The sequence below is a fragment of the Pagrus pagrus genome, assembly GCF_965226575.1.
Source record: "Pagrus pagrus genome assembly, chromosome: 7".
Classification (NCBI taxonomy): domain Eukaryota; kingdom Metazoa; phylum Chordata; class Actinopteri; order Spariformes; family Sparidae; genus Pagrus; species Pagrus pagrus.
The window spans coordinates 4,523,764-4,550,746 of NC_140191.1; the positions used below are offsets into that span (position 1 = coordinate 4,523,764).

At 39.0% G+C, this 26,983-nt stretch overlaps 1 protein-coding gene across 2 annotated transcripts in view; it reads left to right on the forward strand.

The window, feature by feature from the left end:
* The window catches only part of thsd7ab (thrombospondin, type I, domain containing 7Ab), a 186,512-nt gene that overhangs the window by 7,362 nt on the left and 152,167 nt on the right, over nucleotides 1-26,983 (forward strand). The window contains exon 1 of one of the 2 annotated variants that reach the window (XR_014622947.1): nucleotides 11,883-11,945. The exons of the other annotated variant lie outside the window; for it this stretch is intronic. The gene's annotated coding sequence lies outside the window, so the exon portion shown is untranslated. Of the gene's footprint in view, nucleotides 1-11,882; nucleotides 11,946-26,983 lie in introns of those variants that run through there. 2 annotated transcript variants of the gene reach the window in all.

Below are 26,983 nucleotides of genomic sequence, written 5' to 3' on the forward strand. Positions count from 1 at the left end.
AAGTGCATCAATGTTTCACAGGCCCACTGACACAGGAATGTTCTACAATCACGTGCCTGTAGGGAAATCAGTCAGTGTAAACTGAGATCATGATCAGCACAAAACAAGAAAATTAAATAGAAATAGAGAGCATTATAACTGTTATTACTGTTTTATGTTTGTTGATCTAAAAAATCATAACCAACCTCTTGTGGTGTCCCATTGCCAACATTGAGAAATGGTGCTGTTGGATACAGACATACTTCAGCTCTATGGGAACATTAAACTGTAAGAACATTAATATTACATTTACAATCAGCACTAGTGGAAAAATCAATCTTTATTAACTTAAAAAACAAAACAAAACAGAAAGTACAGTTTTACTACAGAGCATATTTAGATGACTAGATGACATAACTTTAGATGATCTCAATTCACTTAGTAAAGAAATCTAATTTTGAAGCAACAAGGATAAACAAGACAAAACATGGACAATAGGTCAAGATATTCAGTCTAATGCTGAAACAGTACAGTCCAAAATTAACTTTGCCCTTAGACTAAGAGGTATCACAGCATACATGGGATGAACCAGACGGCATCCTTGATGATCCTTGATGCAGTTCCTGGAAAATCTTGTCAGCTGACAGAAATGTGTCTAGAAGTTCCCAGTGAGAGCAGGTTTTGTCACAACCACCACCATTGTCACTCTTAATCAGCCTGAATTAACCACATTATTCTATTAAGCTTGTAAAAACAGCTGTATCTCAGTGGAACCTACATCTAGGAAGATGGAGAAATAGATGGCAAGATGTCTGAGAATAAATAGAAACAGTGAGTCTTATTTCAGGAGAAATTTTATTATTTTGCTTTTACTATCCACGTCAGGGGCAGTGTATTTCTTTTTGCATTTAAAGGTGTGGAACATCGTTTGAATCAGAATTTACTTTAGGCAGTTGAACTATACAAACTTGTTTGGATAATACATTGAAAAAATAGGAGTTCTGCAAAATTAAAACACAACTCACTAAAACTATTGACTTAATAACATTTTGAAACATCTCAGCTCACTTTGTATTCACAATACAGTGCTTCTTAAACTCTGTCTTGAGTAGCTGTACTTGGTTACTGGCAGTGTTTGGACGTACTTTCCATCAGCCAGATGATGGCAGTGTGCTGCCATGTGTGAATGTATGACTCAGCAGCACTGTGGCTTTGAATCCTCAACAACTTGGTCATTAATGCCCACGAGCAGACATCAAATTATAGTGATAATAGATTTATTTTAATCTTTTTAATCTCTCTGATTTCAGTGGAACTGCTTTGAATAATGCATAACCTGGCTAGCTGAGGGAAAAGCTCACTTGGAAAATAGCTAAGAGAAATAATAACCTGTAATGCTTTTGCACCAACTGGGCTGTAAACTGACCTGGGTCAAATTCATATTTGCAATTAGTGTTCATTTTCAGTACCAGATGGTTTGATTTAGTGATTTTGGACAATACAGATTTACCTTTTTTTTCACTTCCCTGTGATTAACTCAGTGACATGTCTGAGTCATTGCATGGTGCTGTGTGCAGAAACCATCTGGTAGTCACATTAAAAATGTGCTAAAAATAAATAGCAAATGCTATTTGACACAGGTTGGCTTTAACAATGACCTACTTGGCTCTGTCAACAAGTTTGTCATAATGCCAGTGCTAAATGACAGAAATCAGCACCAACAGTGGCTCTGAATATCCCCTTAAATACGGATTTGCTACATATTTTGAGAAAATATGTTTTTAAATGATGTGCAGTCACAGCACTTTTTAACTCCTCTACAACCCATCTAGACTGTGGATTCTTGTGGATTAAGTTTAACAATTATTTAGCAGTGATTGTCCAGCATGAAACTACATCAGCTTGTTGTTGAACTGGACTATGCATCCTAAAAATCTTTATAATGTAAATCTGCTGCTGCTCATGTGAGAGTTTGGGATCAGAATACTTCCTCTCATTAACTGGGTTGGAAATTACCACCAGCCATGTACCAGTAGGTGGTGGTGGGTTTGTCAACTCACTAGGCACTTTGGCAGGAAACCAGCCATTGTTCAGAGCTCCAGTTACATCTAAAAGAGGCCATCACTGCCATTTGTTTTCTGTCATCCGAACTACTGTGGAAAAGTTTTCTGGTCATCTTTCATCCCACCAGTTTCGAGGTTTTTAATTTAAATTTTTGTTTTCTGATGTTTAAGCCAAGCATGATAGATGGTGCTTCCTCTGGTGTTCATTCCAGTTAAGAGCTACTTGAAATTGTGCCTGTGACTGTGTTTTTCTGTCATTTCATTTTGTTATATCTGCTTTGTAAGCATGGGCGACTCCAGGCTTTCAGGTGCCGCTAGTCCTGAGCCAAGCCATAAAATCTTGTGAGTTGTGATTAGGGGTGAGTGATCTGGCAATTTTAGATTGTGATCAAACTTGATGGTGTCCACAGTCTATGTTCCAGGTCGCCATATTTAATGGCCTTGTACTTCTGTTTCCATAATTCACATCACCTCATTAGCTGCTGTCACGTGGACAATATTTCTACAATACGATTCCAACTCAACTGTTAACATAGACGCAAAATAAAAAATTATCTGATAAGATGCTTGATGTCTGTTTTTTAATATTTTTTTGGCCTTTTCATGGCTTTATTAGGAAATGCAGCTGAAGAGTGACAGGGATCAGGGTGAGAGAGGGTGACATGCAGCATAGGGCCACAGGTCAGATAAGATCCCAGGGCCGTTGGGGCGAGGACACACCCTCTGTACAGGGGTTGCATGTCTTTCCAGTTGAGCTACTGTGGCGCCTCTTTTGATGCTTTTCTTTGGGATTTACGCTGAATTTATGCATAACTCTTGGTGATTAGTGAAAGTTCTTACAGTGGTCCTGTTACATTATACATAGGCCGCGTTTCTGTCCTCTTGGGAACTTGTTCACTTCACCTAATGTTGGGTGAACATGCACAGAAAGAATATATTAAGTTGAACTAGGGAAAACCAGAATCAAGCATTTAGATAGTTATTGGGCACAGATATTTTCTTATTAAATGAATTTTAAAGGTTTATACTGCCCCTCTCAATCTGATTGAAAATTCATTCAGATCCAGATGGTTCAGGTCAATCTCTTCCAATTGAGGTGTTGATGTTAGGTTTTTTTTTTCTGATTGGGCTATTATTCTGATTATAAGTGGAATTTTAGGGTTCATGTAAACACAGCTACTGACTAGATGATCCATGGCCATGCTGATTGGACAAATTCCTTCACTTGTCTCTTCCTTAGATGACACATTGTAAATGCAATGTGAGTTATAGCTAGCAACAAGATGGATAAAAAAGTTGTGCAAGAACCATCTTAAATGCAATGTTGTGTTTAAATGGTACAAATTTTGAGAAAGATCACAACTTAGGCCGAGGATCGTATTTGTGATCAAACTGATCGTGACAGGATTTTTTGGCCAGACCTCCCATGCTCAATTGTGATTGATTCTTGCAGGTAGTTTTGCATCACATTGTGACTCCTAATAAGCCACACTGCAGCTTGTTTGTCCATTAACTGAGACATCATGATGGGGATATTTTAAAACACCACCTCCCAAACAATCTAATCAAGGATGAAAATGTGCTGTCAACATGCTTGTTATAAAGGTAATGCTTGCCGGTAGGCAAATGGGTTGTGGGTAGTCTGTCCTCCTTAATCTCAGACTACTTTCCTGTCACTGCATCTCACGGTACCAATACAGTCGTGTAGTACACAGAGAGGACTAATTCATTTTGAATCACCGCGAGGCATATGAAAACACCTCAGCTCTCGTCTGAGGAGACAGGTTAAAAGTGGCAGCGCTGGTCCGGTCTGCTGTGTGAGGGAAGCTGCCTGTGTGTCCCCGATAAGAGGGAGTGAGTGGTGAGGACACGTCAGCCTACTTCAGGTGTCAGCACTTCAAACCAGTAGCAGAGCTTCAGAGGGAATGTGTAAAACTCCATATTGCGTAGGTGAAGTGGAGGATATTCTGAGTTTGTAGTATTTGATGTCTGGTGTCAACTTGTTCTTAACCTTAAACAAAAAGAAAAATGAATCCTCAGAGTGGCAACTCACTGGATACCTGGTCATGACAGCTTTCTGCCACTGCTTTCTTGCTATAGTGTGGCACAGCCAGCGCATACACTTCATATTTAATTGACAAGTCTCTGGTGGTATATTAGAGCAGTCTGCAGCATTGCAGTATAAGGCGACTTGAGTTATTAGACATGATCATGCATATGAACGCATCTAATGCCAAGCCTGTTTGATTTAATGGGAAATTACTGAGCATCAGTGGGAGGTGTGCACCTATCGGTCCAGTCATAAGCTGTTGGAAGGCTGATAAATTAAGAACTGACAGTGAAAATAAACTGAAATGACTGAGCTCTTAAACGCAGTATTAACAACTGCTTAAGTGAATTGCAATTTACTTGTTCTTAATTGCTTAGTAATAACTGCAGGAACTAGTATGAATTTCCTGGTCTCATAAAAAGACATTTTATAAAAACAAATACATAAGAATCAGTGTCAGTGACAGCATCAATATCATTCATCCAGGGTGAGTGTCCGGTTTAAATATGCAGCCAGAGTGAAATCATCCCAGTAATTATCATAAAGGGGTATTACTCATCACAATCTCTAGAAATTCTGACATGGCTTCTCAGTAGGAATGTTACGCACCCAGAAAGACGACATAAAAAAGCTGCTGCATGGAAAAATAGCATATAGAACCAAATTTTACAGGGATTCATCATGGTGGTCTGACGGAGCAGCAGCAGGATTTATTTTGCACAGGACTCACCAGACATTTTACGCAGCAGGAAGAAGAAGCAAGCGTTGAGAAAAGGATAAAAAAAAAAAATTTGCCATGCGACTACATGATGTTTGGTTCTGCTAAATATGCAGAACAAATTGAATTCCCAATTTGCAAATGAGCAATGTTTGCTGCTGAGTGAATGAAATTAGCAGAAACTGTGACACAAAGGGTTATAATGTTTGCTGCTGACTGATATCACAGCTTTGTTTTCCATTAAATTTCATGAGACCTTCAGATACAAGCACACAATTTTTGATTTTGAACATGAAGAAATTAGGTTAATTTGAAAGCATGAAACAACATTTTTTTTATGACAGCACTTTTAAACAGTCGTTTGCTGCCTTCAGTTTGCTGCATTACAGCAATGTTGATGCTTTGGCTTTTGTTGTTTTGCAATTATGTATCATCAGATGGAAGAACTCCCTTTCATAAACACAAAAAATCAGCAATTCATAGTAGTTCTGACAACAGGCTTGAGCTTGAATAACTTTCTCTTTTCAAAACATGAGCTTTCAGTCTTTGCTTCTTTCCCTGAATATTTTTATTATCATTAGACAGGAGGAAAAAAACATGAAAATACAATGTTTGGCAGCTGCACCAGAAAAGAATCAAAGGGATGGGATCCAGCAGAGCTACTGTATGCTTCCAGGCATTTAACCAACACTCGTCACTGGCACTGCTGTGTGACACTTTAGGGACCGGATAGACCCCAGCAGGGAATCTGTGAAATTGTTCCAGGCAGATCTACCATGCTCTGCCTTTCTACAGGACCCTTTAGTTGTTGTTGTCTCATGCAGCTGAACTATGATTCAACCCTGGTCAGCTCAGCCAGCGGTGTTCACATCTGTCCGACTCTGGCAAAGATTACACGCATACAACTCATTTACTTAAGAGGAAGAGCCTTCTGGGTTTGGTTTCAGCTGCAGATTTGTGGAAGTCACTGGATTTTTGGTGGGCATTGTAGTAGTCACCACGTTGTGACTAAGATATCATAAGCAAGAGATGGATACGTCTTTGACCATGTTAACCACTGATGTATTGTAAAGCTGACTATCCACTTTTCAGTTAAGTGATCAAAAATTGTATCACATAATGGTGATTTGGTGCTTGCCAAAAACATCTGGTAGATACAAGCACCAGTTTCTGAGAAATTTGCCATTTTGTCGAAAGGCTGATGGTTGTTTTCCACCCTGCTTATAAAGCATGTCATCTTTGAGCACCATGCAGCATTTCTGATTAACTCCTGCTGGAATCCAATCTGATGCTCTATTTTAAAAAAGAGAACGCTCTGGTTGGAACGCAGCAAAAAAAAATATCAGAGGGATTTACAAAGAGGGTTAGATAATAGATAAGGGCAGCGGAAGATGGATGAAGTACGCAAGTATATTTTCACATCTGCAAGATACTGCTGTAGTCAGGATGTATGGGTAAAGTAATAGTACCTTAATGTGGTATAAGAAATTGATTAATGGATACTGAGTTATTTTATATACTGGATCAGCAGTTAGAAATTAGTGGAGGATGCACTAGCCAACATTTGATACGACTTTCTTGCCTTTAGCTGTTTTTCGTTTCACTTGGGAGCTGTCAGTGGTGTAGATCACTTTCCTGTCTTCTCACACTCCGACTGGCATGCAGACTGGTGGGTCTAATTGGGTTTCCACACAGGTCAAGGTCAATTACCTCGGAAATCATCTGGAATACATGGCATTAATCCTGCTTTGGAGTATCGAAAGCTACACTTACCACTGGAAGAACACACTGGAAAGTCTTCACTTACACTCCAAACATAAACTGCACATTTTAGTTGTGGAGAAAATCATAATGAGCAACTAAAGTTTGAGTCGTTAGAAAACTATCAGACTATAAAACAGGAAAGTTAATTGCTCACCATAAATATACCTATAGGAATATCGAACATTAAGATGCCATATAGTTGGCCAAACATTGGCAACATTGTGAGGCAGATGTCTTGGCAAACCCTGCCATCAACACATTCAGTAGAATAAAAAAAACTAACAATAGTGTTTGCCACTGTCTGTTGATATAATGTCTATGAATAATGATTAAATCTGTGGCTACTTCATGGAAGCATTTTCTCCGACTTTGTTTTCTTATTTGAACAAAAAAGCTTTTTTTGTTTCTTGCAGGTCACCACTTAAAACTTAACACCGCATGAATCTCATTTGATCTTGATTATACCGCTGGAGATGTAAAACCCCATGCAGTTGTTTTGACCCAGGTCAGATTTTGAAAAGTAATTTAAAAGTATCTACAATGCAAAAAAAAAAAATGGAGCACAATTTGTTTGCTGATGCACTGAATATAAAAAAAGATATATCTTCAAGATCAAGCAGCTAGAGGTTCTGATCTTAAAATACAGTTGTTGGCAGTTGACTGCTGTTGCTAATAGCATTCAGTAAAAGGCTCTTCATTCTGTCTGTGAGGCTATTTTTGTGTCCCATGGCAAATGGGATGTGACAGTCTGCAGTTACTCTAATCTCGCAGATCACCTTTTAATTTATCAAATTGCAGCTTGATCAGCGAACAAGAGAGGTTAGGACGGGGACAGAATGGGGCACGCATTCATGCAGAGCTGGTTGGGTGTTTATCGATCATGTTTGGCATACCTTGACCTAAAGAGGTCTTGGTTCTTGGGGTGGAGGAAATGTATGTACGACAGTGGCTGTCATCTCTCTCTCTCCAACATATAGTACAGTTTCATGCATTTATGTAACAAATTTACGTTAAGATGTGTGATGCTACTCTTTAGTAGTACTACTAGCATTATGCCGTTCCACATTAAGAACAAGCACCCTGCTGCCATGTCTAGGGATGGCTCGCAGCCAAAGATCATGTTGCTGCTAGCTGGGGGGAGAAACTGTGATGTGCTGGTCCAAGGAGATATGCTGCCAATCTGTGTGGTAGAGGGCAAAGGATTCAAAGAGCTAGTTCGAGCCCAAGTATATTATGTCAACGAGAGCTACTGTAACTAAACATGTGGAAAAACACGTTGAGAAGAAGGATGAGCTAAAAGTCAAGTCAAGTCAATTTTATTTATATAGTGCCAATTCACAACAGAAGTTATCTCATGACACTTTCCAATTGGAGCAGGTCTAGACCATACTTAATTTACAGAGACCCAACAATTCCCACTCAAGCCAGCCAGAGATGCAGTCCAGTTTGCTCCTTTCTTCAGCACTGAGACAGCGACAAAACGAAGAGTGGTAATAGGTCTAGCTTTGCAAGACTAGTGTGCTCCTCAATCAGAGCCGCAATGCCCAGCACGTCAGACAACCTCTCTGAGACGCAGTGTGCCAGAGCTCATTGTCACGATGGAGTGCCAGATTCAAAGGTTTGCATTTCTTTCCCCTTCATACTCAAACGGTTAGTTACAGGTTAATGGGAAATCCCTGCATGCATACATGTATGTATAAATGTAACTAAAACTGAAAGTGAAATAGCGTATATATATTTTAAAGAAGTCTACTGATGTTCAATTAACAGTTAAATCTTTAGCTTATGATTCTGTTGTTGTAACATGCAGATGGCTAATCTTTACACAGCCCATTCTTTTTGCAAGAACAAGCCGATGAATTGATTGGAGAATATGGGTTTAATTGAGCAACCTGAAGGGAAATATGGATTTTTTAAATCTATCCTTAATTCAATAATAGTGGCTGTTATTGCTGACTATGAGACTGTGACTATGGGAAATGCTAATTTTGCACTTGCCTAAGGGCATACTCATAGCTTTATGGTGTACTCATAGGTTTTAAGGAGCATAACACATGACCTACAACTCCAGGAGAGGACCTGTGTTGCATATCAGACCCCTATCTCTTCCTTTGTTTGCTTTCTGCCTACATACTGTCCTATTTATTAAAGGTGAAAATGCAAAATAAAAAATCTTTAAAAACAAAAATGTAACTAAACCGTACGTTTTACAGGAATTATTTTGCTTGTCCCTTAAGTTGACAGAAAGTAAACATAGAACTACATCTTTATACGGCTTCAGATTCCCCTGAATCTCTGCAGCCAAGGCAGTGAATGCAACCCATTATCAGAATAGTCACAATTATAAAGAAAAGACCCAGGTTGAAAAATATCAGACATACTTATAACTTGTTTTAGAGCCAGCAAATAGATAGGTTCTAAATTGATTATCTGGAATCATAATTGGTTTAATGTTATAGTTCAAAGACAGCCTGGCTAATTTAACCTATTTTTTGTGATACAGGCTCCAGAATGTATTGTAAAACTGGCCACTCCCTTGTGTTGGGTCCTCCATTAATCAGAAGTAAACATATGAGAGCGCATTAGTGGGTTGGGGGTCATTATTGATCAACATCCATATCAACCCCCCACAGATGTATTCGGGTCATGTCAGGCTTTGGGACTGGATAAAATTTGCTCAATTAAAAAACATGAAAATGTTCTAAATTGCAGTCGTAAGTTTTTCTTTGAGAGCAGAGATTAATTTAAGTCTCACACACGTACAAACCATATAACCTTGTCGAAGAGTGCGGGGACTAAGGGCTGTCTCCAGTCTCATTTTTGTTTAAGTCTCTGCTAAGAAGCATAGCAACAGCACATTGAGGAGTTAATGAGCTTTACGTACAAACACGGACACGCATGCACAAGGAAACACATAGTGTAGCTGAGAACATGCACGCACGGGAAAAGTATATACTCTCAATGAAACACCCGCCCACACATACACACATGCACATTCTTGCCTGTCAAATCATATTAACATCAGGTCAGGCTGCTTTTTTTGAGCTGGTTGCTATGGCAGCAGCGAGAGAAAAATGGCCGTCTATGGGCCGTTCCTACAGGCGTCTCCAACAACAAGGCTGCAGCAGTAAGGTCGGTGTAACTACGAGAGATTGCTCCTCTATGCTGTGCTTAATGTAATGTGAGAGTGTGACTCAAAAATGCATGAAAAGCTGAAGTGCTATATATGAAATGATTGCAATTTATCATCATAAGAAGGGGTCAAAACCTTATATACCTCCACATCTATCCATTATCAGTACTGTTAAAGCCCCAGAATGAAGCTTTTAATATTTCTCCCTCAGGTTTTCTGGGTGATCTTGTTAAGCACCAGGTTGGGTGTTAAATTGTCTGTGTGTGTGAAGTTGAACTTCATAAATCAGAGCTGTTTTTTTTTCATCATCCTATTTCCTGCTCCTATTCTACTCATTAAATAGGATATTAACATTTTTTTAAATTTCCACCTAGTTCTAGTACATAAGTTCAATATCAAGGGTCACATTTAATGCAAAGATTTTTACCATGTTGAGTCAATGTGCATAAATTATATAACTGGATGTGTGATTCATTACAGGAGATAGAATGACCCTTTTGAAATGTATGACTTTTATGTAATATACTTGAAAAATAAACACTTGAAAACACATTATGTTTAGAAGTTCACATTCACTTTAGATGTAATGATTAAACAAACATATAAGGTTTATGTATACATTGCAAATCTGCATCTTGGCTTTCGCTGAAGGACGCGCCTCATAATAATCAATCACACGAGACTCCTGTTGTCTCTCTTCTTTTTCCTCTCTGAACTTTCATAAAATAAAGTAAATTTCCCCTCCAACTCCAGTCAGCAGTCAACACAGTAATCACCTGACACTGGAGGTCACATCCATGGATCACTGCTGCAGTCAGGTTGATAAGCAGGAGTGAAGATAAATCCACCTTTTTAATCCCAAAAGTTAATAAAAAGTCATCTCTGAGTTTTTCTGCTGTCGGTAAACAGCTCCAGATCAGAGCAGAATCTGATATAAAATCGTCCAGACAGTCGGGCTCTGCAACCGACCCTCTCCTAGAAAGCTGCACAGCTCTGGGCAGTTCAGACACAGCTGTCCCTCTCCTCTCCATCCGGCCCTATTCGGCAAAGCCCGGGACACATGACAGTTTTCCGCTGAAAGAACAATATTTTCAAATGTTGCCCGCCGCAAATAGACGCATATATTTGTGTGTTTGCATTGACTCTATGTTATCTAGACGAGACAAATTTGCCTCATGCTCGGTCTGAATGCACCTTAAGTTTTTTAATATTTTCACATTGACTCAACATGATAGAAAAACTTTGCATTAAATGTAAGACTTCACATTAAACTCATGTAATACAACTAGGTGGGAAAATCTACATGTTATTAAAATACTTAAAATCAGCATTTTAGGTATGAGTATTTCTTTGAGCGTCGTAATAATTCATGCCAATTCTTTTACATTTGGCCCTAAATCTAAATCAGTGTTGTGAGTTAACTTTCCCATATCACACATGTAGTCTTATTTCTAAAATATAGCCTCGGGAACCTTGAAGTCTAATAACATTAGTTTCATTTGGCAAGTGTCAGAATCGTGACTATCTATCTAGGTCAAATTTCCCAATAATGTTATAGACAACATTATGATGCCAACTTTTTTTTTTCTGCTGTGAAGTGAGCTGCAGTGTGCCAAGACTTTTTGTCATACTCTGGAAGCACAAGTTGTTTACAGCAAAGTGAGAAGAAGCAGAGTCAGAGACGACAATCTCTATAATCAAGTACAATAAACACATAGGAACTGTGGGCAGGATCCTGTAAACAGTGTTTCCCAGATCCCAGGTAGCTGTAAGGCTCCAGTGCCAGCCTTTAGCACATACTGGCATATAACCACTCCACCATGGTTGTCACTGTGTTTTGTATGTAATTCACAATAGGTGTGATCTTCACTGCACTGTAGAAGCTTCTCTATCAGCAGCCAGGAAGGTGCTGTGTATGCTGGCGTGACATGGAGGCAGAGATTTGGCATGTGGGTCGAGCATTTTTTTTCTTTTTCTGCATTTGCAGTGGCTTGGCAGAGTGGCCACTAAAAAAGCAGTCCTATCTGACCTCGTTCTGCTTCAGCCCCTTTTTGGTCGCTTCTGATAATGACACTGACCCATATTTGCAGTCACTGTTAACGGACAGTTTGTTTGGCACACGCACAAGTTTGTTTGTTTGTTTTCATAATGTAGTTTTTATTTCAATTTGTCCAGATGGAGCAAAAATGAGATTGAAGAAAAAACGGCCTCCGTGCACATGTACGTGCATCCAGAAAGGTACCCATATTTAAAACAGTTGCGATGTTCTGCTAATTCTAATTAATAATCCTAATTTGGTGTTTGACTTTAGTACTTATCTGTCGAGTTTAACAACCATTGCATAACATTTTGTCTTTAATTAGCAAAAATAAGAATGAGCTGACGTAAACTTGAATAATTAAAGAGCACATACATGTTGCTGACAACAAGATATGCAAAACTCTGCAGGTTTCTGAACCTTTGACCTCATTTACTCCAGCATGTTTCTAATTATGTTGATAATATAAGCACTTGTTCCACACCATTACCTCTGAAATCACCTTGTAATAGCTGAATATTTAGTTTGCTAGACTAAATCAGGTTCTTTTAGAATTGCTTGTTAAGCTAACAAAGTTGAAATGTATGTCAAGCAAATCATTAGACCGGTGAAATGGGAAAGTGTAGCAGTTTGTTGGATGTAATTTTGAAAGTCAGGTAACTGTTGAAATTGATTTGATGTGCTTCATGATTGAAATGGTGTGCTTGATGGCAGTGGCTGTAGGTTTATTTGACACGTTTACACCCACATGAAGGAGTTTTGCAGTGTTATAAAATGTTGTGTGCAAATCAAACATACTATACTGACACAATATAGTAAACACCTTCGAACGTAATCAAATTGACTGCAGGAAATATTGTTCCAAGTACTAACAGTTAATTGATTTGCTCTTTTTGAGAGAAGCCTGTGAGGAAAAGCACAGAGCCATTGATTCTGGATGTTAACAAACATTGAGGCATCTCAGGCTGAATATTATCTCTTATGTCTTTCAGCTCAGCACTCAGCACTCCTCACACCTACATGCTTATCAACAAAATTAACATTATACACCATCATGGACGCAGACTTAAACAAACACACATCTCATATATTCAATCAATGGCCCTGTTGTTTACTCTGCAGATTACAGCGGCTGTTTTCTCTTGATGGCTCCATCAAGAATTAAGCATTGTTTTTTCTTTTTTATCTCTCCTTTCTTTTCCTCCTCTTCTCACATGCTTTTTCCCTTATTTGTATGCTGTACCTTTAATGTCACTCTCATGACACATTTTTAAAAAGAAGGGTAAAAATTGATTAAATTAGTTTGCAAAGTTCTAGTTTTTCAGACATCTTTGTTACATTCACCGTAGTTATTGTGTCAACAAAATTTAAACGGCAATACTTCAGTGTGTAGCAGGTCCTAACTATGCTTGTGCTCATTGAAATGCTATTGAAACAATGGTTATGTGTTTTGATGCGTTGCTGCCTGATGTTGAGCAGCTCACCGTAACTGTCTAAACAGTTTAGTTGTGTCATAAGATATTTATCATTGGTTCTGGTGCAAATGTTTTCTAAGAAATAAACATTAAGTGCCCCACAGCAGTTGAATTGTTTCTGTTGTGGTTGACTGGTATCATTAATGCATCCTAGAGGCCACCTGGACCAAAGCTCAAATACACACCCACTTGACTGGAATACCATTTTTACACCGGTATGCATTTAATTTATGCAGGTTTTTAAAGATGTGTAAAACTGCAAAAAAATGGTTGATGGGCTCTTTTGCCATTGTCTGTAGACGAATTTCCCTTTCTGTTTTATTGGTGTGTCACGTTCAGTAGAAGGTAGAAAAGAAAGCAACATGGAGGCAAGTGATAATGTTACAGTGGTTAATCTTCAAATATCATTTCCTACAGTCTCTCTTTTAAAGTCAATGCTGAATGACATTTGAGCGCTGCTTGAATTGAAGTAGGATTTATGCGCCAATGTCCACAAGTTCAACAGGGGTCATAGCATTGCAGCGGTCAAGGAACAAAAACTAGTGTGTTGACCCCTCGTTTCATTTTTCCATCACTGCCGACCATAGCTGGAGTGGATAAATATCCTTGACTACTAGGAATGAATGCTGATTGTATTCTTTCCCACTGAAGACAGCGGTGATAGTAGTGATACAGATCTGTGGTGTGTGTGTATAGTTTATTTGAAGTTTGGCCCAATCCTTTAAAAAATTATGTAATAGATGAAAACTGTTTTAGCTTGGCCTGTCTCATGTTTCACTAAATCCATATAAATTAAAGTGCTTGGTTTACAACAAACAGACTTTTAAGTAAATGTTTTCAGGTTACTATCAAGAGAGGCTTCAATACACATCTTAACATATTAATCAAGGAGCTAATCAATTGATTAAATTGCTGTCTTTCATGGTGGAGGGTCAAAGTCAAGTCTGAGTCGAAGAGTACAATTAATCAGTGGTAAACTGTATACAGCAGCAGCCTGTGATGCTAATGGATGGTGTTCCTGAGTGTCATCAGACTAATTGGCTTTGGCCGGTAACCACTTGATGAGGTCGACTGGGAGTGGTCAGCTGGATAGAGTAAACCTTTCGTCTTATGGATTTCTTGCCTCTAAAGGTCTGGCTCCATGTCCCAGTTTCCTACTGGCCTATACTGTAAGTTAAGACGTTCAAATATACACTATGTGCTAATGTCGACATAATCCCCCTCAGTATACAAGAAAATTACTTACCTTGCAGATTTGTATTTGAATGAAATTATATAATTCGTGCAACACCTAAAGCTTGACACTCTACCGCCAGTTTGAAAATGTCACTTAAAGCCGTTACAATGTTTCCAAGGATTTATTATTTGAATACTTGATTGTATCATGTGTCTCCAGAGCTTTTTGCACATTTTTACATCCATTAGTAGGTCCTACATTTACACTGTGGGCTGTATTTCGGCTCCACAGTGTCTGTCGACATTTTACTCAAAATTCAAGTGATTTTATGCAAGCATTTTTTAAGTGTGCTCCAGTGTGAATGTGCTACACAGGCAAACAGGCATAGCAATGCTATAATGAATACTATGCAATGGGGACAGAGCTTGAGTCTACTGTGTGTGCATGAAACAGATACCACACTTGCCTGCATTAATATTTAAAACATGTGAGTGAAAAATGAAAGTTGAAACGACATCTATCCTTGTCCATAGCTATTCTCTGCACATTTTGTGGAACTAGACTTTAACATAACCCAAGTATTAAAGGGGAACTGCATTAATACATTAACACGTAAACACTTGAAAAACACTCCATAAACACATGAAGGTCAGTTAACTAGATGGTCAGAGTACTACACAGCCTGTAAAAGCTGTTGTTTAATGTCCTCTGGAGCTCTAGAGGGAGCTTTGTTAAGTCTGAGAGAAAAGCCCCATATGATGTAAGCAGCGTTAGCCTGGCCTTGGAGACTACATAATATATGGTCTGGACTCACACTGTGGATTTTGAAAGATGTGAGCATCTACCACGCAGGAAGTGTTTAATGAAAAGATCCAGTTGGGATCCAGTGTTTTTAGAGCTTGACGCACACTACGGGCTGAAAGTCAGAATATCTGAACCTCTTATACTTTAAAGTAATCATTTCGAAGATTTTCTTGTAAATAAATATATGTTAAGTCACTATCTATCGCCGAATGAGGTAACACAATGATGATTGAGCCTATAGCCCACTGATGAAAGCCCTTGCATTTGCTGTAATACCAGAGAATTACACTGGGTGTCGATGGCAACTTTTCTGGATAATATCACAAGTGGTGCACAGTAAGTGACGCGTTGACCCAGCAGTGTTTGGTTGGCCAGAGAGAGCAGGTGGTTTGCATCATAATGACCGGAATAAGTTAGATAATGAATATGTATGTACATAACGTTACTTTTATAGCAACCATGTTTTATTCAGTAAATTGTGTTATAAATACAGTCTCAGAAGACATCATTCCCTTTCTGCTTTCATGTGGTGTTGTTATGGAGGCGTGGCAAAGCTGCCAACTGCCAACTGACTGACGTCACACAGGCAACACTGGATCTCTGGGAAGCAACGAGGTCCAAAAATACACCTGCAATTGTCGCTTCCGAAATTCTTTGAGATTGCCACTTTAAGTTGGCCTTTCTTTTTAGTAGTAGCTGACCCTGATTGTTGAAGCTTCTACTGTTGCCATAGTAATCATTGTCAAAATCAGTATTTGAATGCTTTGGGGGCGTAAGGGTTTTGAAGAGGAAAGAGACGTCGCATCAGCTGCATAGAAAAGAGGCTAAAGACTGATAATGACTGAGAAATGGAGGCCGTCTATGGCGTGATACAAGCGCACAGAACTGTATCTGTGGGCAGAAAACAAATGCTCCCAATCTTCATGAGGGAATGTTTGTGTTCCACATATGATGCTCTATAATAGACAGTGGATGTTAACTTCCCCCTTCTATCCTCACAGACGTTTTGTAGCCTCAAAAAATGGTTCTCCATACAGCCATAGTCTTTAGATATGCTAGCAGCAAGACTCTGGTGATGTCAGTCCACCAGACTGAAATCTCTCAACAACTTTTGGATGTATAGCCATGACATTTGTTACAGATATTTGTGTTCCACAAAGGATGTATCCTAAAGACTTTGGTGATCCCCTGACATTTCATGCAGTCCCACCAGCTGGTTGATATGGTGGTTCACAGTGAAATGCCTCAACAGCTGTTGAGGATGGATGCCTTACAGTTTGGTGCAGACATCCATGGTCTTTATGAACTACTGACTTTTTATCTAACACCGTAATCAATACTTTGGTTTATCTCTCATACAGCCAGATGTCTTTGCTGTGAGCATTGTAGCCTCACTGTCTGACAGACCCTTGAGGTCCAGTCAGACAGTGAGCAGTTTCACTGCCGCCTCCATTGTTTCTGATGTCAACAAGACAACGGCCGAATCAGAGAGCCAAGGTTGTCTCCTGAACATGGATGGCTGTTGATTCAGCGTTGTGCTCTGACGATGCCGTAACATACGTACATACAGGACATCACACTGCTGGTCAGCAGCTACAGCACAGGCACCCGCCCGCTGTCTATATGCACCCTGAGTGTTGTTTTAAAATCTTGTGACTCCCCTTAACTTGGTTGAAGTGCAATATTAAATCTAGCGTCCCTTTTTATTCCGAACTCTTTAAAATGGGACGGTTACAACATACACTCGCCTTAGCTGCCCTCAGAGTACACAAATTATGTCTGTGAGTGTGTTTGAGATGCCTTTGAGATGAAAGGTCACACACACACACACACACACACACACACACACACACACACACACACACAAACATACTCACACTAGTCTGCGTTCCTTTCTAAGTGGGATCAGAAGGGTGTGTGTGTGTGTGTGTGTGTGTGTGTGTGTGTGTGTGTGTGTGTGTGTGTGTGTGTGTGTGTGTGTGTGTGTGCAAACTGGCAAACTGCAGTTGCGGTGTTAGGTCTCACGTAAACCGACCAGAGCCCCTTCCTGACTTGTGTTTGTGTCTCTGATTATGTGTGAGAGAGAGTGGCGGGGAGAGATGTAAGGATGGATCGACATAAGCTGGCGTAGCATGCGTACTGTAGCCATAGTTATAGTCATAGAGCGAAAGGGAATTAATGTTCACATCATCTAGCTCGCTGCATGCATATTACAGTAGATGCTGATGGTTTCTGTACTATATCCGTTTGAACTGGGTAAATATTTATCTTGCTATATGGCTTTGAGTCAAATGTTTTGAGATGTCTGCGTTTCTTTTCCCTCTTGGCATGCCAGGGTCTCTGATCCGCGTTGCAGAAGACTCCTGTAACGACTTAGAAGTACTCTGGCCTCATGGTTGATCTCATAAAGCCATTACCTACCCTGTGCTTCCCCAAAGATTCTTTAGGATGGATTACAGGTCACTTACTCAGAGATTGGATTACTTTGATGAGGCTTTCAGAGCAAATTCGGCATCCAAATGTTTGTTAATCAGATCTCAGCTTAAGTGAACAAAATATTGATAAAGCTGATAAGATGACAGTGAGTGTATTCATCTCAAGTCCTTTTGTTTGATGGTGGTTTGAAATAAATAGAAGACATGTGTCAGGTAGAACGGACGAGCATTTGCAAACAGGGACAGATGGTTTGGGCTTAACTACATTAAATACCATTCTGAGAAAACAAGGGACAGAATCGTTCTTTGGAGTTGTACCCCTACTTGCTGTGTCTTCAAGGCATAACTCTGTGCCCTGTAGATCAGAGAGTTATAACAACCCTTTGAGATTTTTAATTTCTAGTACTCTTTGCTTTATCTTGAGTGGCAAATCCTACATCCACGCAACCCCCCCCCCCCTCCCGCAGCAAGCACATTTGTGCTTTATTAGCAAATATTACTCAGTCTAGCTCTGCTGAGTCATCTCAGGCTCATCGGATGACACTGCAGTTTCTGCTAATCTCAATGTGGAATACTTTACTGTGAAACTGTCCCGGGTGACTTTGGTGCTTACTTTCACCCCAGGCAATCGCTATAGCAGCTTTGTCTGAGGGAGGATGTATGGGGACCATTTCACAGAATGCAGCATTTAATCAGTTCAACATTGTGGTCAACAAATAAAACTTGGGTTTCCTCTGTCCTCCTGCTGACAGACAGAGAAATGCAGTACTATGTCTATTTGGTAGGTGATTGGCTCAAATCTGTTTTCTGTTACTGAATGGGACTTGTAACATGTCTACTGTAACTATCAATGTAAAAAACAACAACAACTTAATCTTTGTGATGAAATGTGAGAGTTTGGTTTGACGTAGCTCTGTTCTGTTAAATGTACACTGCTTCATGTACAGAGCTCGGATTTAGAGTTTGTCTTGATTGAGTGTATTTTGGGCGTATAAATGAAATGTAGTATTATCCAACCATATATCCATATTCCTGCTGCTAATCGGGGTCAGGATCATGCTGGCAACACAGCCTCGGGCAGCCTGAGTGACGTGAAAGAGATGCTGCTGTGAAGCACTCTCTTCTAACAATCCTTGTATTGAGTCACTACTGTCTGAGTTTTGAAATGAATCACAGCTGTGCTCAGTTCATGTTTGTCACTCTGCTCGGCTTGAGTCTGATCAAGATCTGATCTGATCTAGAACAGTCGCACAGACTTTTATCTACAAACCCAAGAGAGAGATTACACCTCCTTCTCAGAACCTCACAATTCTCATTCAAGACTGGGTGTTTTTCCTGTTAATTGAGCTTTTGATGAGCATTCTTATTATGTTTGTAGCAAACACATTTCTGATCAAATTTAGCGAGGCTTTATCATTAGTTTGACTTACCGGATGTAGACTGTGGGGATAAAAACCTGCCAGTGGGCACCCCTTTCAGGCAGCATCACCCACTTCCTTCTGCTATCCGTGCGTTACTGTTTTGAGAATCCTCGCCCATACAGGAAACAACAACAACCTCTAAGCTAGTAACCGACACGCTGAAAATGGCAGATTAGCTGAACACTAACCTGGTCACTAACAGTACCAAACTAAACAAGTAAGCAGCAGTTACCTTTTCTTTCGCTGGGATTTATTCGTTTTAATGGCAGGCCTCCCATTATGCAAAACAAGACACTTATTTGCAGGGGCACCGGTGCTGCATCTTCGACAGTGTGACAATTGAAATGCAAACAAGCCAGAGCATTATTTCTCCTCTACCAGGAGGGGAATTGGTGCAGCCAAACCTTTACTCCAGAGTACTCACAGAGCAGTGTGGAAAAATATCTCTCTATGCAAGACTGCAGGAACATAGACAGTGCTTTAAACTGTGTCATAATTGTTTTGCTGGACAGCTACCTGTACAATTCTGTTAGTTTTTTCAACCATATTGTATTGTCAACCTTCCAGTTTTTCTTTAAAGGTCATCAAGTTGGCTATATATTCTACAAAAACAATAAAAGGGCATTAAACCAACAGAAAGACTTGAATATTTATTGGAATTGGCTGAAATTGAAATGCATAAGTACCACACACTGGTAAATGTTGGTAAAGTTAGATTTCTGCTCTGTTCCTAATTTACAATGCTGAACATGTTCTGTTTATTTGAGCAAAACTGCTGTAACTGCTGCAATCACTTCCTGCTATCGCTCCAATTGCTGCTGCTGTTCATGTAGTATTTCACATGCCCCACACGTTTCCCAGCTTCCACCTGTAGGCTCCTAATCAAAGATACACCGGGGCAAGTTTTCATTGTCACTCCCCAATCATGCCATATCTTTGTGGGGAGTGACAGGGTTTGTGCCTTTGTGCTAAATAACTCTACGCATTTCTTTCAATCACATAATAATCTGAGTTGGCTGAGTGAAATACATATACATTGTAAGAAAACACATTCATTTTGTCCACCATGTTGTTTCGTCTGAGGCTTCACAATCTCATTTCAACCTTGTCAAGCTCCCTTTCAGCAACCTCTGGTGTCTCTTTTTAACAATGTGACAGACAACAAGCACCAAACAGCCACATCTTAGACAGGGATTTTTGAACAGGGTCCATCCATATCTCCTCTGCAACACACAGGAGGCTCTAAATCAACCCTATCCTTTACAAATTACATTCGTAGTCATCAAAGTGATTCTTAGCGGGCATTTTCACAACATGATGAGGGTTACCACATTGATCTGGCAGACCACACTGTCATCTGAGCCATGCTACCACCATAATCTATATTTAGATGACAGCATAGACCAACATGACATCAGATGACTTCATGACTTCAGATGACTTCATGACTTCAAATGAGAAGAAACTTGATTATCAAGACCCCATCAGCACCCCAGCCATTGTCATTGCCTGTAGTTAAATGCATACACACAAGAGAGGGTTTTTTCTTGCATGTGGAGTAGATTCATGACTCTCACCCTGGGTAACCTCAGAATAGAAGTGTGATCATCATCTTCATAAACACAATTAAAATAAAATCTTATAAATACAAAATATATGCGCTCATTTACTGAACCAGCAGATTCCCCTACCTATTAAATCTTGAATAAACAAAGCAAAGGCAGCTTTTATTGCATTTGTCATAAAATTCATTATTAGTTTAAACTTGCCAAGAGAGACAAGCTCATTCAGCTGTTAATCATATTGCAGCTAGTTTCTTGGAGGAGGAGAATACAGTGGTGGTGTGCAGCACACTGCCAGAGGTGGTATGTGGTATAAACTTGTTTTGTTATTGTATTTCATATAATGTTCATATCGCTTCACTTCAGTGTCTCATCCCTGTGCAAAGTAAATCAGCTCAAACAAACTAAGTTAACAATAGTCATGGGGACTCTGTATGTGCCGGAGCAGTATGAGCGCCTTTTTTCTGTTGTATTGGGGCGAAGCACACTGATCTCATTGTGTCAAAGGAGGTGCATTCATGCCCTGCAGCATACACTGCAGCATGGTCACCAAGGCGCGAGTGTAAGGGTATGTTTTAACTTGAGAATTCAAAGTGCTGTTGTAGCATCGTGTCCCCTCTGCACCACATGAGTCATTCTCCTGAGACCCAGTTTCAAGGGAATCCTGAGCTTATCGTCTGTTTGACTTGAGCACTGATGTCGCTGTCATTGTCCTTTGCTTTGTGAGTCATGCTGTCACCCACAGCAAGTCAACCCTGAGCTGGGGTACATACTAATAATAACATTAATATTAATAATTACTGTTATATATCTTTGTACGGTTTCATAAGACAACAGGTTGTGTCTTACTAGTTGCTAAGATTGTCAACAATTTATAGTGAAATCTGTAAGCTTTAACAGACTACAAAGAGTTCTTAACTGGTTGTGAAACAGTCCTCATTTAATACTGATGCCTCTGTATGACCTACATAAGTAAAGGAGACCATCGGAGAGAAGATTGGCTATTTCGCTAAAGTTATTTTAGTTATTCTTAATGCCCGTCACTGGGTCACATAAGTCATAAAATGAAAACATATTTTTAAGGCAGAGTGCTGAGGATTGAGGGGTCTAGAAGAAGCACTTCTGCAGTCTGGTTGCATCGTACTAAAACAGCGTTTACTTTGTTTCACCAGCAACAGGGGCTTGGCAGCTTGCAGATTACTGGTTTTGTTTCCAGTTCCTGATCTGCACTGCTTCCACTATGTTTATTACATCCATGCATATTGTAGCCTGTAACACTGTCTTCTAACAAAACTACGCTTTGCATAGCCTATGTGCTCCAAACCACTGATGAGAGATTATTCCCCTGAATCTGCAGCCCCCCTTGTCTTTACAGAGCTTTGTAGCAAGTTTCTGCTCGTTGTTTAGCTGTTCAGCCCACAACTTTACTGTTTTGGACTGTGTAATGTCATTGTCAACCAAAGCAGGCAGTTTTCTCAGTGTTAAAATTCTAAAATCCCACTCTACGCAGCATGAAACTGCAGACTGATACAGTTAATGAACAAAGTGGAACATTTAGAAGCTAAATAGCCAGATATTTCTGTCGGAGTTTGGTGCAACCATTTGTCTAAAAACTACAGTTTTCTCTCCACATTTGATTTGCCCTGTAGTCATTAAGAAACACTTTGCTAATGACACAAATGTAGTTTTTCTAGGAGGTTTGCTATTTGTCATCTTGTCACAGAACATTTCAACCTGCACAGTGCCTCTATTTGTCCTGTGGAAAACAAGTTGTATATATTTTTTTCAAACAAAGTGATTATGGTCAGTTTACCTTGAAATGGTGTTTGGCCTTCTGTGAGATTACTTTGAAGACTTTGCTCTTCAATCCCCCTCTACAGCTCTAATCAACAGAGCAGAATACAGCACTTGCACCTGGCGGAGGGCTGGCAGCCAGTCTCTCTCCATTTGTCTCAAAGATACTGCGATACAGTACAATAGACTTCAAACATGTGTGGCACTGATCCAGTCAGTTAATTAATTCAAAGACTGAGCAATTAGGTCCGATATTGTTTGTGTGAAACACACAGGCGCACAGGTTTGACAGGTTTGTTATGTGTGCCGCTGTAGATCCTGCACACCTCATAATTCAGTCTGGGGAATATTTTGGCAAAGGGAAAATCTCTCTGCATTTGAGTCAGAATTCTGTTGATGTCAGCGGACGTGCTCACATGAAAAGGAATCTGTTTCTCCTGTACTTACCATAGATGTAATGCTGCTGGAGCGCCTCGCCACAAAAGGAAATTAAACGTTCACAGTTTGCACAATCTGGTTGAAAATCATATACATTTTAAGTGCTTGCAGATCCAAACATCACCAAAGTGTCTGTCATGCCACAGAACAAAAATACATAAATAGATAAATAAAAAAAACAAAAAAACAAACTGGATAGGCAGAGATGTCATATTGACATAGAAGGTATGTTGATTGATTCACTACGTCAACTCATCCTTTGAGTAACATGTAAGCAAATGTTTCACCTTCAAAGATGCCGGTACTCTTTGTGAATTTACTTTCCCCCCCAATTAATGGCTAAATAACATCAACTAGTAATAGTGAAAAGGCAGCAAAACATCCTTTCATCTTTTGGAACATCTAAAAAGGTAAAAGTTATTACTTATACTTACTTATGTAGAATGACGTGTGTTTGAAAGGAATCTTCCTGCATTATATTCTCATCGTGATGAAGTCAGTCTTAAATTTACGATTACTTGACCTTAGAAACGAGCCATAATGTTACTGTGTGCACGTGTGCTCTGGTTTGGGGTCAGTGAGTATACAGTAAATGTCACTAGTAATTTCGAGTAGTTTGAATAAACTCAAATTTGTAATATAACAATGAGGTCACTGCTAGGGAATAACCGATATGGCTTTTTCAGAGCCGATAGCGATATAGATTTTTAGCAATGAAGGAGACCGATAACCGATATTTGGAACCAATATTAATTTGCGTTCTTTTTTACGTTCACAACGATGCTAAAAAATGTTTAACACGTGTTTATTGATATTAGTGCTTACTATCTATAACGGAATAATTGTTTTTGTTCGTGGCTCACTTACATCAGTCTGAGTGCAGCAACCTCTCTCTCTCTCTCTCTCTCTCTCTCTCTCTCTCTCTCTCTCGACCACACACTACGTGCTGCCCTATTAAAAGGAGTGTGCCATTGCTGGTCTAAAAGCTTCTCAGACTCTCCTCTCAGTGCACCTACTCAAGCTTTGAGCATGACGCATGACTTCTACTATGGTCATACGTCATTGTTCCATTTTAGCAACAGCTTAAATTTTTTAATCTAGTGTGAGTACTTGCTTAGCACAGCATTATGGGTACATGTCGCTGTCAGCAAAATATGTAGATGAGCAGTAATTACTATACTCTAGAAAGCACCATGTTCTGTGCCCTTTGGTTTTAGTTCAGTTAGTTCCTGTTTTCACAACTGTTGAGTCTGTGGATGAAACGGCACTGACATCCTGTAAACCATTCCTTAGCAGCAGAAACATGTTTGTCAGCACATAGCTGTATCCTGTCTCTGCATGTTAACATACCCATATTCACATTAATAATGTCCTGTTGTCAATCATCTGCACAATTGCAAAGTATGTGTATTAAATCCAGTAACCTTCAAGCACTCCAGCCTAAGAATAAGCTTTAATCATCAGTTCCAAACAGCCTTCTTATTATAGAAAACTTGTCACGAGGTGATATTAATATCTCTAATATCAACGCATGACATTTTTGTTATTCAATATCTCCAAGACAACAAAGGCTCAATTTTTAAAAGTCCTCCAAATTTGACAACCAAGGGCGGCACTTTTTATGCTCTTGTCATTTTGAAAGGACTGCATTTTGTTGTCACTTCTTGCCATCAGTCATTTTCAAAGAGCGACAGTGTCAGATTTATCAAATGGTGGATTCTTTATTTAATAAATAAAGTGATCACAAAATAAGGTTTTAATTTTTTACAAATGTGCACCTTTATTTTTTAATTACCAACTATCATTTCAAATAATTGTTACTTTTGCTCTCATGCCAACATATCAGAAACTCTCTTTCAGCTGCCAAGCTTAGAGGATTTGCTGCTTTTCTTTTTCATACATGATAATAAAATGAATATCTTTGGGTTTTGGATAAAATTAGTGATTTGAACGAGCCACCTTGGACATTTTCAAAGCACGATGATGTCTGATTTGTCAAATGGTGGACTCACTGAACAAAGTGAGGTTTTGATTTATTACAAATATAGGGTTGTATTTGTTGATTTGTCAGAACAATCCAGTCGATCAGGATGATGGATATTACTGATGCTTTTCTTGACTGACAAATGCTTCACTCTCCTTTAGTAAAAGACAAAGTTACAAAAGACAAGCCAAATTTGAAGATAGCAGGAGTCTTCATGCTGCTATTGGAAACCTGATCTTGATGTTACTTCCTCTGATTACCAAATAACATGCCGCAGGGACTCCGTGAGTGATAATTTATAATTCACTGCAAGGAGTGCAGTAATGTTTTTTGTTGATTCACTGTGTTTGATTTCATCAATTTTAATAGATGTAATCTCTTGTCGAGTGATTGTGTTTTCTCTATCATTATCTCAATCATCTTCTCTTTTCTCCACATCTACCGACAAGAGCATTTCATATATAACTGCTGGCTCACAGAGAAGAGCAGGCTCTCCAACTGAAAGTACATTTAGTTGATGTAATATATAAATGCTTGTTTAACGTTAAATAAGGTTTGCATTTTAAGGCGTTTAAAACAGTACAAAGTATATACACTTATTCACACAGACACTTTCACAGATGCAGAGACATAATGTGGCCTCTGTGCTTCAGGCCTGCTGGAAGATTATTTATTTATACTCCAAATCCCTGATAAGCTGCCACTCAGAGGAACTGAGCAACATAGGGCAACACTTCGGTGTAATTAAACATGACCTGAACAAAACTATGGGTTAATGATGACTTAAATAACAGTACGTTTCTGTACAACACTTACAGTAAGATAAGGTACAGTGAAGCTTGAATGGTTCCCAGGGGACAAGTATTGTGTTGCAGCAAAAAATAAACAGAGAATCAACGTTATCACGGCTTGACCTGCGTGTATTGTATTATATGGCAAAGAGTCTAAATTATTTACTTGTATAGATTGCAGGTAATTGTTCCATATGAATCGTCAAGTCTCAAAGGACCTTACAGGCTCTGCCTAAAATCTAATTTAAGCCAAATACAGAAAAGCATGCAATAACACAAGCCACAGAACAGCATACAGAAGTGGATTGAGAGATTACTTAAAGAGGGATAATATTTAAATAAAGTTTAAACTTTATTTGAACCATCATTCAGAGTTGCCATATGTGCAGTATGTACCAGTGAGAGCAGCTGATATATGAACTAGAAGTTCAGTATATGAAAACATGCCTCATAGTAACAAGCTTGCAGATGGTCATAAATATGTACAGAAGTCATAGTGCTGTGTGGGCGTGAATTTTAAAAACGTACCTTGTCACCAAATCCACTTATAGATGCAACCACAGAAGTATGTGTGCAGAATAAGCTGACTTGGTTATGTTTGTACACCAAGAACAGCATTGTGCAAAACACACAAATTATCCTCCATTGTCACTGTCAGTATCTGAACTTTGGAGGTTTTTGGCTGTCATCAAAACTAGAGAGTTTATTTGTCCTGAATATTTAGCAGAGTTTTTAAAAATAAGTTTCGATCAGAAAATCATTGAAGAAAAGGAACATTTAGTACATTTAGGGCATGCACAGATTAGAGCAAACAGAGAGCAGTGTTCTTCAGCTGAGTGGCGTATCATTAGTGAAGAAACAGAAATTCGTCTTTTATTTATTTATAATAATTTTGGATTGGAAGAACGTGACGGTACAGTGTGAACTATCCTCACTTAGACTGATATTCTGCCCCAAATTAATTTTTTGACTATCAGAAAGACCCTGTAGGCTTACATTATACGAAGACTGTGAAAGTTACTTTTTATGTTTAGTATGTTAATTGTATTGGCAAAATATAGTTGAGTACAATTCAATAATGAAATATAACCAAATTAAATAAAACTAGGAACTTAAAGTAATGACTTTTTTAATTAATAAAAAATAGTATTCATAATTCTAGTTGTAGCAAATGTAGTAGTGAATTAAAGATCCTCTCTATGCATCTAAGACATAAAAATACTCTGCTTAGAATAATAATTTGTGTCTGATACATTTTTTTCCACATAAAGTTTAATTACAAGGCACACATTAGCTTAAATTAAACATTAAATTGGGGACATGTACTCATTCCTCATTAAAATATCCAGAATCTATA